Source organism: Globicephala melas, chromosome 7 (genome assembly GCF_963455315.2).
Source record: "Globicephala melas chromosome 7, mGloMel1.2, whole genome shotgun sequence".
Taxonomy (NCBI): Eukaryota; Metazoa; Chordata; class Mammalia; order Artiodactyla; family Delphinidae; genus Globicephala; species Globicephala melas.
In genome coordinates this window covers 11,808,228-11,825,815 of record NC_083320.1, presented here as the reverse complement: position 1 = coordinate 11,825,815, position 17,588 = coordinate 11,808,228, and the positions used below count along the sequence as shown (strand labels likewise).

At 42.0% G+C, this 17,588-nt stretch overlaps 1 protein-coding gene across 2 annotated transcripts in view; it reads right to left on the bottom strand.

Annotated features, from left to right (window-relative positions):
* Positions 1–2,480: 2,480 nt before the first annotated feature.
* Positions 2,481–17,588, bottom strand: part of IRS1 (insulin receptor substrate 1) — a 75,199-nt gene continuing 60,091 nt past the window's right edge. The window contains exon 2 of one of the 2 annotated variants that reach the window (XM_060301763.2): positions 2,481–2,592. The gene's annotated coding sequence lies outside the window, so the exon portion shown is untranslated. Of the gene's footprint in view, positions 2,593–15,375; positions 16,403–17,588 lie in introns of those variants that run through there. The other variant, XM_030832202.3, reaches the window with a different exon arrangement.

Genomic DNA, 17,588 nt, shown 5'->3' with positions numbered 1-17,588 from the left:
GCGGTACCAAGCAAGGAGGACTGGTGTGAACACAGCTGATGTGCCTTCCTGAGGACTCAAGGAAAATCTGGGCAGAGACTTTGCAGGCGACATAAATCCTACTAGAATAGACGAAGATTTGGATTTAAGTAGTAAAGTGGTCACATGTAACCCCCCGAGGCTAGATAGGCCTGGGAACATTTAGCCCACATCTGACATTGAAATGTGACTCAGTAGGAAAATACATTTTTTTGGTAGATAAATAGCAAGGTCTGCTTAAACAGAAATGGGGGATCATAGATGTTTATATGAAGCTCTTACTCTAATAGATACAGATGTGTACATTTGCCTTGAAAGAAGAATCGAAGGTAGAACTGGATAAAAGAAGGAAATATGCCCCCCTACAGCTACTTACAAGCTTTCTCAGAATAGAATTGAAGCTCATATTGTCATTCTCACCTTTTTACTCTCTGCTGTAACACACACAGACACACACACACACACAGTAGCCTTCTGGTATTTTCCTTCAGCACACTCCAGGATTTCACATTCCACCTCCAACTGTCCAAATCCTCCTTCCTCCCTCCCTTGAGTCTTCAGGGGCCGAGGTCCCGAAAAGCAAAACCACCTTGTTACAATCCTTTCTTGTTGCCCTCACCCAGAGGCCACGTCTTCCTTCTCTGAATTCCCGTGATAGTTTATCTGTACCTCTCATGGAGCTTATCTCTTTCTGGCTTGTATTATAGTTGTTTACGTGTATGAGACATCATGGTCAAGAGGAAAGGACCACTGCTGGCTTGAGAGTCAGACCTGTCTGAGGATGGATACCAGGTCCTTTGCTCACAAGGTGGGTGGCCTTGGGAAAATACCAACGCTCGGGAGCCTCCTTTTTTTTTGGCAAAATATAAAAGTAATACTCTCTCTCTCATAATTGTTTTGAAGATTGGAGATAGTATACATAAAACACAGTGCTTGGTAAAATACCAAAAAGGTCAATGATTATTTCATTATTTATGATGTTACTTTTGTATTTCTTATGTCCCCTACTAGAGTATCTATTTATCCATTCATTCAACAGATATTTATTGAAAAAAGACTAGCATGTCAGGCACTGGGGGCCACATGGAGAAAAAGAGAGTTTGGGAGTGGGTAAAGGCAGAAAGTAAACAAACAAACAAATAAACACAGAGATAGTTTCAGATGAAGATTAGTTCTGTGAAAAAACTAAAAAAATATATGCAAGAGAGCGATAGAGGTTTTGGGAGACAAAGGGTTCTCTGGGAAGGGAGCGTTTGGGCTAAAACCAGGATAAGAGGGAAGCACCTATGAGAAGTGCTAAAGCCAGAGCATTTCAGGAGGAGGGGACGGATCGGTGTGGAGGCTCTGGGTGAGAATGAGCTGACAGCAGGGTGACCCAAGGAAGACATGGTAGGGGGTACATGTGAAGAGATGGCAGGGGCCGGTCCCCTAGGGTCATTGCTGGCTCTGATGAAGGGCAAGGAGTTTTTATTTTTCTTCATTACATCCATTTTTATTTTTGCACTATTGATACACTTTGTGAAGTTTTAAAAAAAATTTGGGGGGTATAGTTGATTTATTATAATGTTGTGTCCGTTTCAGGTGTACAGCAAAGTGAATCTGTTATACATCTATATTTATTCACCCTTTTTTAGCCTCTTTTCCCATATTACAAAGTACATGAAAAGATGCTCAACATCACTAACTGTTAGAGCAACGCAAATCAAAACTACAATGAGGTATCACCTCACACCCATCAGAACGGCCATCATCAAAAAATCTACAAACAATAAATGCTGGAGGGCTTCCCTGGTGGCGCAGTGGTTGAGAGTCCGCCTGCCGATGCAGCGGACACGGGTTCGTGCCCCGGTCCGGGAAGATCCCACATGCCGCGGAGCGGCTGGGCCCGTGAGCCATGGCCGCTGAGCCTGCGCGTCCGGAGCCTGTGCTCCGCAATGGGAGAGGCCGCAAGAGTGAGAGGCCCGCGTACCGAAAAAAAAAAAAAAAGTGCTGGAGAGGGTGTGGAGAAAAGGAAACCCTCCTATGCTGTTGATGGGAAAAAGCATGGATTTTCTTCTCATTGTGGTTGGGCGCCTCCTTGAAGGCACGGACCACTGGCTTGTACTCAGTGTTATATCTGCCATTGTGTTTGCCTCCTGGAGAGACGTTACCCCACCGTCATCCCGCAGACTGTTGTGGCAGAGATAAAGGGAGGGAAGGTTGATGGAAGGGGAGAAAGAGGAGAGAGCTGGAAGGAGGGAAGGAGATCAGAGTACAGACTTCCATACAGACGACTCTGATGGTTCTCCCCTTTGTCGGGGGCTCAAGGAGAGACCGAGGCTGGCCTTGGTGGGTGGAGAAATCTTCATCCTCCTGTGAACATTTGGTGTCACACTGGTCCCCTTCCTCGGGTCGTCCCAGATGATGGCGGGGGCTGGGGAGGTGGGAGGTCGGTGAGAAGCACAGCTCATCGCTGCCTCTGGCTCCCAATGCTGGCAGTTCTGTCTCTCAGGTGACAGATAACAACTGTCAGATGGCCTCCCTGTGAAGCAGTAAGCTTCCCCGAAACGAAGCGGCCGGCCAAGCTCCAGAAAACTGCAGTCCGGACAAAACACACAAGCCAGGGAAAATTAGAAGTTCATGAGGGACTGAGCAAAGGACCTCGGGGAAATGCAAGGGGTTAAACGTCAGCACACAATGTTCCCGGCGCCCTTGAACGTACAAGGAGAAAACTCATCTCACATCCCCGGTCAAGGGAAAAAGAAACCATGGGAGAAACAAGTCAGTGTTTTGGTAGGAGAACTAAAAATAATGCCATGAGAGGTTGGCCCAGCCCAGCAGGGAAGGGAAAGAGAAATGATAGGCAGTAGGTGAAGGCTAGAAACGAGACGGGGGAGGGAGCCAGGGCCCGGCCCTTCCGTCTGCCAGAGGGTGCTCCTTTCACAGCCTCAGTGACAGGTCCCCCTGGACACCCTCCTCTGTAAGAACACTGTGGTGAGGAGAATCTAGACTATAAATGAAGCAGAAACAACAGTCTTATCTTAAGTATTTTTCTTCATTAATTTTGGTCTCAAATATAAAAAGAAGTGAGCTCAACCCCAGGGGCCAAGTGGTGCAGGGGCATTTGCTACGAGACAAGCATCTCCAAAAGGCTTATGGATCAGAACAAAATAGCAGTGTTTGAATGAACAAGAAGTGTGAGAGTGGGAGACTCAGGGACCATATTTGAATCCAACTTAAAGGTGAGCACACCTGGATGGGATGACCGTTTCTAACCTCAGCTCAGATCTTAAAGAAAGTAATGTAATAGTTGGAATGAAAGGCAGAGCTAGCTAATACGTTCATCATTCATAATGTCCAGTTTCCTCATTGGTGCCAGTTTTGTGCTCAGAATGCTGCGTGAGTTCATTTCCGACAAGGGACGCCATGATTGCAATATTCCATCTATGGTTTCATCATAAACCTCCTTGCACCACAGGACTTTTTCACCAGAAAGGTAGGCTGCAGACTTCAAGCAAGGGAGACTCCTTGTGTCTAAGGCCTTTTAAACTTCACAGTTATAAAAAGGTAGACCCCACTGTTTTGGCATGAAGGAAGAGATTTTGTCCAAAAGTTGTAAAAATGTTTAGAATTAAAATTATTCTACAAGGTTTACAATGTATGAGGTACCAGTTATGGGTGAAGCACTATTTCAAGTGCTCTGCATATGGTGAGAATGCCTTGAATGCTCTCCAAACCTCTGCAAAGTAAATGTCATCATCCCTACGTTACAGGTGGTAAAACTATGCCTCCTAGAAGTTGACAATTTTCCCACGGTCTCCCAGTTAGTCAGTGGGATTTCCAGGTTGGCCTAGGACTGTCTGGTTCCAACACTACAGCCCTTTTCTAGAACAAAAACTCATCACTCCACAACCACATAGAAAAAATTAAATGGCAGATTTCAACTGCATGGTCGTCTTTGGTGAAAATCTTTGATAATCGATTATGTTTTCATTGGAGGCTCAACATTTTAATGGAACACACTCAGTGGGCATAGTCTTCTTACCTCAAATACTATAGTGTAGTTTCCTAGAGAAGATATTTTGAGTTTATAATTTCCAAAGAGAAACACTCTTTTTAAATTTTTGGTTGAGGGTTTCTTTGTGTCATGAAGATCAACTCCACTGCTGGGGCAGAGAAGAGTAAAAATAGATTTCCCATTAGAAACAAAAAGTAGGAGTTGTTTGTCAGCCCGAAGGAAATTCTTTCATTCTTTTCCTGCTTTCGTTCTTTTTCTGCCAACAACTAAGCAACGCTCATCAGAGGGTGGGTCAGAGCCAACTTCATGTACGGGTAGAGTAGGTGGTTACCTATAAGAGATGTCTTCAGAGAGGTGAGGACGGGGGTCTTAATCCCAGGCCAGTCTTGAGAGCGACAGCCAACAAGGAACCCCGTCTCCCAAAAACAAAGGAGAAAAAGTTTAGCTTTGATGAATGTATCCAGAATTAAAAATTTTCAGAAAATCTAGAAATAAGCTTTCTTCATTGCAAACATGCAAGTTTCGTGTCATTGTCAAAGTAAAGTTTTATTTTAAATACATAAAGGGACAAGGGACAAGTTCACCATTTTCCTTTGCAAGACTCAGTGCCTATAAAGCACTAAATCTGCTCTAAGTAAACTAAACATCTCCTACTAAACTTCTCTCCATGTGGATACCTAAAACCCCACTATTAGCAATTAGTGTTGTCTCCACTCCAGAGAGACCCTGGGTCCCAAGAAAACATTTGGCAAAGGGGGTATACCCAACCTCAACCCATGTTTAGAGCTGAGGGGAGAAAGAGGTAGGGACAAACTTTACTGACCTACTATTTTGCCCTAGGCCAGTCCCTAATTCTATAAAATTTGCTAGGGCGTCATAAACATTATGAAATTCTGTGATCCTAAGAAACCATCTCTCTGTTTTGAATCTTTAAAGAATCCACTGGAAGTCACAGTCCCCCCTCCCCAGGAATAAAAAATACACACAGCTATACACGGGAAAAACAGTACATTCAATTTTAGAGTGTTGACAAATTTCTGAACCCCAGGGTAAGATCAGATAATTCTCCTATTTTATAAACAAAGAAGGAGCGAGCCAGAGAGAAGTGCTTTGCTCAAAGTCACTCAGTTAGTGGCAAAGCAAAGATGAGAGCTGAATTATTCCACAGTCACTAGAAGAAACATCCCCATCAGATTCCCATCTGTCAAACATTTCAGTAAACACAAATAGTAAGGTTACTCTATTCAGGAAGAAGTTTGTTTAGCTCAGCCAAACTTATTTTCTTTTTCAACAGATGAAGTAAACCAGATTCAGAGCTCTACTTTTTTTTTTTTTACATATGGGGCATGGGACCCTGATAACTGGAATAGTTGGTGTGTGGTAGTGATGAAAGGGGGATGTAAAATTAAAGGAAAAATTTGAATTTAAACCAGAAACATGCCACTGATGTAAAAAAACAAGTTAGCTATTTTAGATGCATCATTAACTTTTCCTCCTTGAATTTTATGATGGGATGGGGAAGGAGGGGGGCTGTGGTGTGTGTGTGTGTGTGTATATGAGTGGTATGATATGGTGTGTGTGTGTGTGTATATTTGGCGGCCATCTTCTGTGAAAAGCAAATGGGAAGCTCTATTTAGTCGAGCTTCAAGAGGTTAATGAGAGACAGCTAAGGAGCACTTGCATCCCAACTTAACCAGAAGCCCCCAAAAGCAAAAGCGTAGAGAAGAAAGTTAGACTGGGGAGGTGGGAGTGGGAGAGGGGTACGGGTTGTGTCCAGCAATGGAACTGCGCCTTGCGAACTTTCCCCGTAGCTGCGTAATTAAGCATCTAATAATAGCAAAGGGAATACGTGGAAGCCAAAAACTTATTTTTAAATAGATTTATCATTCATCTATTAGCACCTGAAGGCTGAATAAAGGGAAGTCAGCAATTTAAAATAAACAAAACAAACAAAATAAATACAAAACAAAAAAGAGAGAGAATTTTCCACGTGGCATTTCTGACAACCCAGTGTCACAAAAGTATATCAGGATTTCAATGGATTTTTTATTTTTCCAGTTTCCATGTCTTTGAACCATTAAACTCTGGAAGTAAAGGTTTGAAGTTCGAGAGAACTGAGTTGGAACCTCAACACTACACTTACCCACTGAGTGACTTAGACAGGTTCCCTTCTAGACCTTAGATTATTTTACTCTCTAAAATGGGGTTAGATGTAATAGCTACAAACCTTTGGGACGAAGGCACATGAACTGATCCGTGACCAGCGACAGGCGTGTGGCGAAATGCTCAATAAATGTGAGCCGTGCGTGTTACTTGGGTTTTCGCTCTACCTGATCCAGGAGGCGTTCTCCATTCACGGGCAGGAGACTGGGGACCCAAGATTCTTGACTTTACGTGAGAATGAGCTGCACCATTGATAGGTAAAAGATTCCGGCCAGCAGTAACCCTTTGAGACTCTCTGATGCTTTCTGGTCTCTTTGAAAGCTGGGTATGGGAGCCTTTCTACCTGGCCACTCTGATTCCCTCATTCCAGCTTTCTGGTCCTTACAGCTGTCCCATTTCAACACTGTCCCTGTCTCCTACTTGCCACCGTGCTGACTCTCCAGGTCGACCTCAGCAACCCTCCAGGACAAGACTTCCCAATCTGCGCACACACTTCTCACACTGCATGCTGGGCCATGAGAGCACCTCAAACCTCGCCAGGAGAGGGGGCATTAAAGCCCTTTTAGAATCTGTTTTAATCAATCTGGTATAGATACAGTTTTAAAATAAAGTCACATTAAATGCGGGTGGAACAGAAATCCAGTTTACTTACCCATAAAACAAGGGGTCCAGACACACTGAGATCTGAGATCACTTCCAGAACTAATACAGGAGTGACAAGAACTGGGTCCTTGTGCCACATCATAGCATATAATCGTTCTCAAGTGATATCACGGGTGTGGTGAATGAATAAGTAGTGGGATTTTATAATTTAAAAATACCAAGGAATTGTGTTCCTATCCAATGACAATTTATAACAATGCTTTTTTTTTTAAATCCAATAATCCTCAAATATGTTACCTTCGTCTCATAGGTTATCAGGTATTATCTTCCTGACCTGAATTCATGCTCTTGGCACTGTTTTCGTTCTTAGCACTGCAGCTGATGACGAGTTGGAGAAAGAGACTGGAAGAGGATGCCTGTTTATTGTCTCTCCTATTGGTCGAGGTCCTGCCTGCTGTTCTGAAGACTGACCACAGTCTACTTTGAACTTCTTTTGGAGTCTCTTAGGGAAACCCAACTTCTTTGAAAACAATAACTTTAAACTAATGATTTCTCCTTTTTTTTTGGCTGTTAATCTAGAAAAACTGAGGCAACAAAAGGAAAAAGTATCATCCGAGATTTACCCTGCTTCAGCTCTGCGTGCCTAACGGTAAAAGTAGTTTAGTGTTAAAGAAGTCCTTTTAGCACTTCAAGGATCAGCTCCATAGGGATTCAGAGACAGTAATAAACTCTGTCCAACAGCGCTGTAATTGTGGCAAGAGCACTCCAGAAAGCCCCTTGAGCAGATGCAGGAGAATTTCAGAAGCCCAGGGCCAAGGGTCTTTGCCTCATCCTGATTCTCTCTCTTAAAAAACATCTATTGGGCTTCCCTGGTGGCGCAGTGGTTGAGAGTCCGCCTGCCGATGCAGGGGACACAGGTTCATGCCCCGGTCCGGGAAGATCCCACATGCCGCAGAACAGCTGGGCCCATGAGCCATGGCCGCTGAGCCTGTGCTCCGCAACGGGAGAGGCCACAACGGTGAGAGGCCCGCATATCACAAAAAACAAAACAAAACAAAAAAAACCCAGAAAAAACCAAACATCTATTATAGGGCTGGGCAAACATTTTTATAAAGGATCAGATAGGAAGTGTATTACTTTGGGGGCCATTTGGTTTTTGTCACAATTACTCAGCACTGCTTTTGTAGTGCCATAGGCAGTACATAAGTGAATGAGCAGAGCTATGTTCCAATAAAACTTTATTTACAAAAACAGGCAGCCGGACTGGATTTGGCTCACAGGCCATAGCTGGCTGACCCCCGACTGACTGATCACGGAGTGTTGAGCTGTATGGTAATACCAGCATGTGGGGATTCACTAAGATTCTCACCCAACCTCTCCCCACCCTTTTTTTCTTTGGCTGCACCGTGGGGCATGTGGGATCTTAGTTCCCCCGCCAGGGATCGAAACTGTGCCCCCTGCATTGGGAGTGCTGGTTCCTAACCACTGGACTGCCAGGGAAGTCCCAGACCCCCCTTTTTTAAAACAATATTTTGCTTTCTTTCTCATTATGAAAATGAGACATGATCATTATAAAAACTTACAGAAAAATAGAAAAGATAAAATAAAAATGATGCAAGAGGGAGGAGATATGGGGATGTATGTATATGTATAGCTGATTCACTTTGTTATACAGCAGAAACTAACACACCACTGTAAAGCAGTTATACTCCAATAAGGATGTTAAAAAAAAAATCATCCATCAAACATACCACTTTTTAATATTTTGAGATATTTTGTTTTGTTTGGGATTTTGTTTGGTAGAATCAAGATAATGCTGTATTTACAGTAAGGGCAAATTTACCTAATTCTCGCATTTTATGCTAATTCCTATGTAAGTTTAGACTAATTTTACTAATTTCTACTTTATAGATTATTTTTTCAGGAGCCATGAGAAACTCTAGTGATATCACTTCTCTCACATTTACAGTTAGAGGTTGTGGTGCTTGAGATATGGAGCAACTTACACAGAGAAGGGAGTGGAAAGGATACTGCCTAGTGACTGCCAGTAACACATTCCAGTAAGGTCAGTGTGTAGAACAGCCCCGGAGAGAAGGAGTGTGTGTGTGTGTGTGTGTGTGTGTGTGTGTTTGTGTTTGTGTGTGCACACACGGGCGCGTGTGTGTTTTGGGGAAACAACTTGTTACTAATATAGTTTCCTGAGGCCCCTGTTAAAATCTCTATGTCATAATGAGCCTGTCAGGAAATTCTGTAGAGGTAGTGTACAGTCCAAGGTTTGAGAAGCACTGTGGGTTCACGGGGTTCAGGACATGCCACCCCCAAATACAGCCCTTTGGCACACTGAATATTTTAAACTGAAGGAGTTTGAGAAGACAGCAGCAACAGGAAGGTCACTCTGACCTTCTCTCGCTGTCCGCCCCTGAGACAGGTCATAAAACCCTCATGTGAGAGGTGCCCTCCCTACACTCAGGAAAGGAGCATCCTTATCTCCAAAGACAAAGCGACGCCGAGAAGAATGCAAACAGACAGGACTTGCTAATTTTCCCCCAGTTCAGTATGCTAACCTCACACTCCTTAACCTATCATATTCCTCCACGAGGGTCCGTGCTCCATCAAACCCAGCACAAAGATACTCGGCTAGCTGTTCTTTCAGGTCCTTAGGAAGGCTCCGTGTCATGTAAAAATGCATATGTATAAATTTATATGCTTTTCTCTTGTTAATTTGTCTTTGTCAGTTTAATGTTCAGACCCAGCCAGGGACCTTAAGAGAGTCAAGGAAAAACTTTCCCTCCCCTGCAGGGTATATGAGAGAGGGGATTCCTATATTGAGGAAGCTTTGACCATTCTCTCACTTCAGGTCAGGACTCTCTCTAGCTCAGATGACCCCACTTTTTCTCCTATTGCCCATCTTGGTCATTTATCTAATCATCAGTTTCCACACCAGGGAAGGTAAGGAGTTCTGATTTAATGAGTTTACAGGAGGCAATATATAGAAGCTGATGCCTAAAAATACAGGTGCTTGGATATTTCTGTGGCTTTCACATCTCACCTACTGTCCTGCTATGTTCCTAAAATAAAGTTCTCTCTATTGTGCTGCTGAAGAGGGGTGAACTTCTTGAGGGAACAAATGGGGAATCACAAAAAGACTTTGGACAGGAATGAACTAAGCTAGACACAAAGATAAAGAACGGAAATAAGTGTAATAAGGGTCTGTTACTGGGTAGGGTAAAAATGATAAGTTGGAGAGAGGTTTCCTCTCTGGCTCATGTGAGATCATATTTGCTCAGCAAGTTAGTAATACAGGGAAGCTGTAGTTATAGTGTTTTTAATGTAGAGAATTTAATTTTTTAAAGAATTTGGAAACCAGAGACTTGCAGTGGCATTGATGGGAATACAAGCTTAGCCATCAAGCAGTCCACGGGTGAGAGGCTGCTGCATCCCATAGTATCCCTTGACCATAGTCATGCCCCTTCTCTCTTCTGCTTGCCTGTCTGGGGAATACAGAAATGATAGATGATAGTATCTACCTCTGGGTTGCTGAAAGGATAAAATGAGATAACCGCTGTACATCCTGGTGACTCATCTAGAATAAATGCAGAATAAATGCTGCTCTTGTTTATAATAGAATCAGTGAGGTAATTACAAATTCTCCTTGCCTGTTCGTTCTTGCAGGCATTTTATTGACATTTTACTTGCCATAGTTTGTTTCTGTATATGTGTAAAGATAATAAGACAATTATGCTATAAATTGCACCATTAATTCACTCCAACTAGACTTCCCTCAAATTTATACTAATTAGTGATGTTTACTTGTAATTTCAATAGAAGTTAGAGTGATGTTTGCTTTGCAATACCACTGGCAGGGAAAAAATCAGTTTTGTTTTTTTAAAGAATAAATGGAGAAAGCTAATATAAAGTGAAGATGAAATAATGACTTCAAGCATTTATTCAATCATGTTGCATGCTACTTCTTAACAATAAAAATTTCATTTACTATGCGTGCCAGGTAGAAGGAAGACGGGCCTGGTGCACCAAATAAGGATAAGGAAAGACAGAAAACTCCGTCTTGTCACTCTCGTGGAGCGCCATGCTCGTTAAAAGTAAATAAATTAAAAAAATTAATCTCGAATCTGTTTCCAAATGTTCAGTAATTTGAGTCTACCCTAACAAACATAGGCCACGTCAATCATCTATTTAAACTGTTTAAGCAAGAAAGCTCAATTTGGGAGGAATGGGGGAGTTGCCTGTTTGTTTATTGGCAACGGGGTTTATTATTTTCAAAAATCATTGGTGTTCTATCCATTCCAGCGGTGAAACGATCCAAAAGGCTCCCCTTGCACAGAAATCTGAATTTTCCAAACGTGCCAACCACAAGAGTCACCTGTTTAGACATACTTTCCCAGACAGCTCGAGGAAATCAGCATGTCGAGTAAGTGGCTCTAGTCATCAGACAAGTTTGGGCAACACTTCCCTGCAGCGGTTCTCAGCCCTGACCTGTACTGGAGTCTCCTGGAGAAGATAAAAAGCAGCGGCAGCAACAACAGATGCCCAGCCCCCTTCCCAGACAAAGTAAATCAGCCTCTCTGGAGTTGGCCTGGCCACGGATGAAAAATTTTCAAAAGCTACCCAGACGATGCTAACCATCTCAGACCCCGTCCAGAGGTCCCCTCCAAGGCAACCTGCATCACAACAAGAGCTTCGTCGAAGGTTGACAAGGCTCTTCTAGTGCCTCTCAACAGAACACATACCTTTCCACCCCAGGGAGGATAGATGTTTGCTCCCCTCTCTCTCTTCCCGTCACACCACCACCACCAAAAGCAACTCACAATCTTGTCAGAGGTCTTTTTCTTTATATTCTTGGCCATTGGAAGCCAAGTGAAGAGGGACAGGATGAGGTAAACCTATCCATTCCAAAATCATTCATTAAAGTATGTTAAATAGTGTCACATTGCTCTTACCCAATCAAATGCCCCGGAAAACTTGAATTGGCAGTTTCTGTTTCATGTCCCATAATCAAAAACATGAAGGATCACTAGCGTTCGCGTCCGTGAATTCATTTAGACAGTTTTCTTTAATTAACGATGAAGACACTACAGTTCTAAGTACCAGACAGAATCGGGGAGGGGGGGGGACTGAAAATAAGCATAACACTATAAAGAAAACTTGGGAAAAGTGAATCTAAATAAAAATATATACCTGGCCTGGTATCCATTACATATATACATAATACATATGTTATACACATATATACAATAAATGTTTTGGTAGCGATACAGACCATGCATTGGTCCTTCTGAACACAGATGAAGTAGCACCGTAAGCAGCACCACCATCTTAAGATGATAAACCAAACTGCACATACATGAAACGAAAAAATATATATGTATTTAATTTGGCCCACGCTGTAGCCAAGACGTGTAAGGAAAGAACCTTGTAAGAAAAATGGTTCCGGGAACTACACTCTTAAGCCAATAGCAAAGTTCTAAAAAGAAAAAAAAAAAAAGCACTAAAGATGTCTATACAAATACAGACAAGTTTTCCTGTGTACTGAATCTGTCCTATCGTGTGGCATATTGGTTAACACTGGAGAAATTAACAACAAAAACAAAGGGAGAGATTTAAACGCCAGGTGAATAGCCAAAGTCTATAATACCAGATCCCTTGGTGTATACATCACAGATGCCAGCATCAATGAACTAGGAAAGGAAGACCACTCTCCAGCTATGCCCTATGTTTTTCTAATCGTATTAGCTAATTCTAAGCTCTTGATTACTGATAAATTTCATTAAGAGTAGGGTTAAACACCTCCAACATCATTCCACCACTTCCCAGCACCTAATTTAATGCTCTGGTTACAAGTAGGGAAGGAATCCAGTATGCCATCTGACCCACACCTTCTCTATCCATCCTTAGGAGACTGATTTACAGAGCTATAGAAGGACCCCCATGATCTTCTCTGACTTGGCTTTGGAAATGACCAACGGCACCAAGTGTTTAACCCCGTGATGGTCTACTGACCACAAGGCTCTCTTTGCCCTCCATGACTAAGCTCACAGAGTGGAGGTCGTTGTCTTACATCTGGCAAGGTCATATTTCCTCACATCCCTAGAAGTGTATGCTTCTTCCTTTCCAATTTCTCAGCAGCCTATATAAATGCAGCATTCATACTGCAACTAACATACATTAGGTCCTAGGAACACTTACTCCCCTGTCAAGTCCTTGCAAAGGAGCAGGTTTCTATCTGGTCTCTATCCATTCTCCTTCCCATGCCTTCCAGAGGGTCCTGTCTCTCCCCAGTCAAGGTCTTAATTACTGCAGTGTTTCTGGTTTCCATGCCTCCTTGTGTGACGGACTGACCTACAGAGCCCTGACAAAGCAGTTGGAACGTTGCACATGAATCTCATTTTTCGTGGTTCTGTTATCAGTGGATGATGAGCTCCCCTCCCCCATTTTGAAACCATCTGCAGTGAGTAAAAATGAAAGTTTTCAACTACACGGCGTATTGCATTCAGGATGCAAGATTGAACAAAACAGGGCCTCAGTATTGTCAAATACTGTTTCTTATAGTTTAGTAAAGCTGTTTAATACTTTAAATGTCTCAGATTTAAAAGACAGCTAGGAGGCAAGGGTCAGCGCAAGAAAAGTTAAAAATCTCTACTTCTGGCTAGATGATTTTTTAGAAAATCCATTTTTGCAGTCAACGTAGATTAGTCAAGAGAGTCCCTGACCTTTGAAAGTTAGCGAGAAACAGCCACAGATGTAACATCGGCACTGAATTGTCATTATTGACTCAGGTGGTTGATCATTAATGGATTCTCTTCACTTTTAGCTGGTTCTAGGACTTTTATTTTCTTTTGCTCAGAATAAAGATATCATCAAAGTCATGGAACATATTTGTTCTTTCCACAAAGGAGAATTTTAAAACTCTGCCTAAGTCTCTAAGAAAGAACACTGTAAAAGGTTGGTCTCATGAAGAAAAGCCACTAACTTACAGGTTAACCAGAGGCCACTAGAAGTCCCATTCATGTAAGCCTTTGGCTGGCCTACAAATACTTTGAAATGGATAAAAGCCAAGTCTCCTGAATAGGAGCTGAACACAAGGACTTAGCAGCTAAAGGTCAACCCCTCATGTAGACAGAGCAAGAGTTTTTGCCTCAAATACCAGCACCTTCCAGTTTTTTAAATGGGCGAAGTTTGATACCACCGGAAAACCCAGCTCAGGGACCACTAGAAGCAGCTTAAATAAGAACGCCTACCTTGATACTGTTTGACTCAACAAAACGTCAGTGAAACAGAAACCAAGAGATGGCTTTTTCCAGTCTGGTTCATTTCTTGTTCTCACCCAGAATATGTGATAACCCCACAGGCAGAGGTATCTTGGTAATACATATGCAAAGTTTAGGTTCCTTGAGAAATAATAACTACCTTTACAGGAAAATGGGTGGGACTGACTTTGTTCATTGATTTCTCCTTAATTACTTATGTCTTCAACGGAAGAGAGTGGACAGCTTGTCTCCTTCCTACACAAGCAAGAGTATGAGTCAAAATACTTGAAAAATGAAAGTTAGACTAAGAAAGTCTTTTTTATAAAGAGTAAAAAAAACAACAAAAAACTTTCATATCAAATTTTTAAAATCGGTAGTGTTCTCTCCTAACAGGAAGTGATGTCATTCGGTAAGTTCCTTGAAAACAATGGATTCTTATGACTACAGACCTATTTATCTTAGAAATTGATGAGCATGCAAACGATTAGAATCTGCAACAATGAACATTGTACAAGAATCTGTGAGGTACATGCCATCCGTCTGAGTTAACAGTAACACAGGCCTCAGCAGGGTGAGGGGTTCCATTGATCTCCACTCCCTTTTGAGTAGAGCAGGGGGTACCTGACCCATTGATGAGCAGCCACTGCAATGGCCCCCAACCCTGGCCCCTTCCTGGCAGCCCCTCTCCCCCCCAGGGGGATCAACCCTTCAGTGAAAGAAAATGTTGCTCCTCTCAATAGCAGGGCCGGGACCTCCTGAGGGAGAGTTTACATGGACTCCGGGGGAGTCTGATACTAGCCTTAATTCACCGAACCTTTAGGAAGTTTCCTGGTCAAAGATTCAAAACTCTGTAGGCAATTTCTTGAAGTACGTCCATTGCCATTTCTTTTTCACAGGGAAAAATTCCAAGATGTGTGTACTTTCCAAACAAGAAAAGGATTAACATTTTCACTGCTGGCTAGATGTTTCCATAGCAGGTCATTATGCTTTGATGTGCTCTCTGTGCCCTGGGTTTATTAACTAATCACGCATAGGCCAGTAGCCACCAGGGCAAATGGACCAAATTACATTCAGTTACACAATGTAACACTGGACATTCTCAGAAAACATGAGATAAGAGTCTTAAGGAAAGTGACATGTAGCCCTGGTCATGATTAAAAAAACACGTTCTGGAATTTTAATTTCTGGTTAGAAATGAAAGAAAAGTATTCACTTGTCTTACATCTTTCTAGACCGTGCAGGAAATGAAAGATCCTAACGTGTGCAACAGAAAAAAAAAAAATGGTGGCAATGGAACAGGAAGCTTACAGAAGTGGGGGAGGGGAGAAGAAAAGATCAACAGTCTCTAGTTTATTATGAATAGAAAGAAATTTCCAGAATTTACAAACACCCACATTGTTCATTCCAAAGAGAGCTTTTGATTCGAAGGGATCACCCATGTCGCCTCCTCTTTACAGTATATACAATGGAAGACACTGAATGCCTTTTCTTGTAATTTTGCTTCCATTCAATTGCCAATTTTAAGCTGACACTTGAAAATACCCAGTAGAATATACCCTTCTTCAGTTTAATTAACATGGCCTATTGCCTTACAGAAAAAAAAAATACGAAATTAAGATCAGCTCTTGAAGGGATCTCAGCTCAACATCAGGGCTATATTACAAGAGATAGTATCAGCAAATAGAACTATACAATTGAGAACCACCTATGGCACTATGATTCTTATTATATTACTTTTCTGAATTACAATCTTAAAACAAGGATCGTACCCTATTCTACTCTTGTTAGCCTTGTTTTAAGCATTTGCTCCACTCTTTACAACAGAACATTGTATACCTCAGTTCCACATCCCAAAAAAAGATGTGCTGTAAGAAAAGTTACATTTTAATTAAAAAATTACACTTATAAATCAAAAACCTATGTTAAATATTTAATACTCTCTCCACCCAAAGCAAACAGTTCCGTATGAAATAATTTACAATGATGCTCTGTCGTACACGGTTTCAGCAGCAGATGAAATGTGTCTTGTAAATGCAATGAGCGTAAACCCATTCTCTTGTGGCACGGTGGGGGGCACATCAGCTCATGTGGCCAGCTAAGTCCTTAAGGTCGAAGATGAAGTTTATGCAGACTCATTGTTCTGGTGTCACAGTGCTTTTTTCTTGGCACGAAATAGAACGTGCAGTTCAGTCAACAAACTCCTGAGGATTGTGTAAAGTAAACAAACTGAAATGGGTGCATCGTACCATCTACTGAGGAGGAAGATGTGAGGTCCTTGTTGTGAATCATGAAATATTTAGAGTCTGGGTACCCATGAGTTAAAGGAGGATTTGCTGAGGTCATTTAGGTCTTCATTCTGAAAAGGAAAACGAAAGAATTCGTCACCATGGGCATCTCAAAACGCATGTTTGATAGCTTTTTAGGGTTCTTCTTTTAAAAGGGGCAGCACCTTTTAAAAGGGGCAGCTTCAGATAAACTGAAGCTCCAGGCACAAGCAGTACTGAGGACTTCAGTACAATCAACAAACTGTACTTAACTTTCTTTCAAAATGCAAGAGTCTAAAGCAATCACAAACTCAAAATAGTCAATATTAAGTCAGTAAACCAATCGATGTGATTTGGAGGTTTCAGAAGTTTAGCAATACGAAACACTTTGATGTTCTTATGATCAAAACAAAAATGCCCACTGCAGCATTTGTGTAAAACAACTACAAAATATGCTAAGCAGGTTACAGTCAGTCCAGGCTTAATCTTCTTTTGGTTAAAAGTCAACTACAGACTTTAGAATTTGAAGTTGCAGGGCTTAACATTACAAAATCTGAAATCGGTTTTTAACCTGACATCGGTTGACAGGAGAATTTTAGATGCAAAAGGAGATCCAAGCAAAAGAGACCTAGTTAACCATTAACTAAAGAAAGGGGTTCCGATTTAGGTCTAACAGAAATAAGTTATTCTGGCAGAAATACAACATTTCTTCTATGCAATTTAAAAAGTCAAACCTCAAGGGGTGCTTCCCATTCCCCTCCAGAGAGGAGACACCTTTTCAACCTCATAAAGCCTCTTTTGCTCTCAAGTCTTAACATTAGATAATCCTTCTGAGGTCCCCATTTTTCATGCATCCAAAAGGTATCTATAAACATCAATATTCATAGAATGTCCTGAGCAGTAGATGGCACAGAGTAGCTAATCAACATACCTGTTGAATGAGTAAATGGTTGCATTAAGTACTGTGGAGGATACAAAGGTGAATTCTGCTATAGGCTCTGCTTTCTAGAAATTCTAGCAAGGAAGGTAAGCTTCACTTACAGACAGACGGAATGCAAAGTAGAAACAGGGTGAATACCATGATAGAGGCACATAAGCAAAAAGCTCTGGAGGTATGGAGGTGGGAAGGACACTTCTAGCTAGGAGAGGAATGGAAGCACCTCGTTGACACACTCGGCTTGGTTTGGCAGAAATGGAATAGTTTGGGGATGTGGAAACAGGGATGGTGTTTCAGTGTTGCATCTCCAGAGCCCAGCACAAGGGCTGGTACCTAGCAGG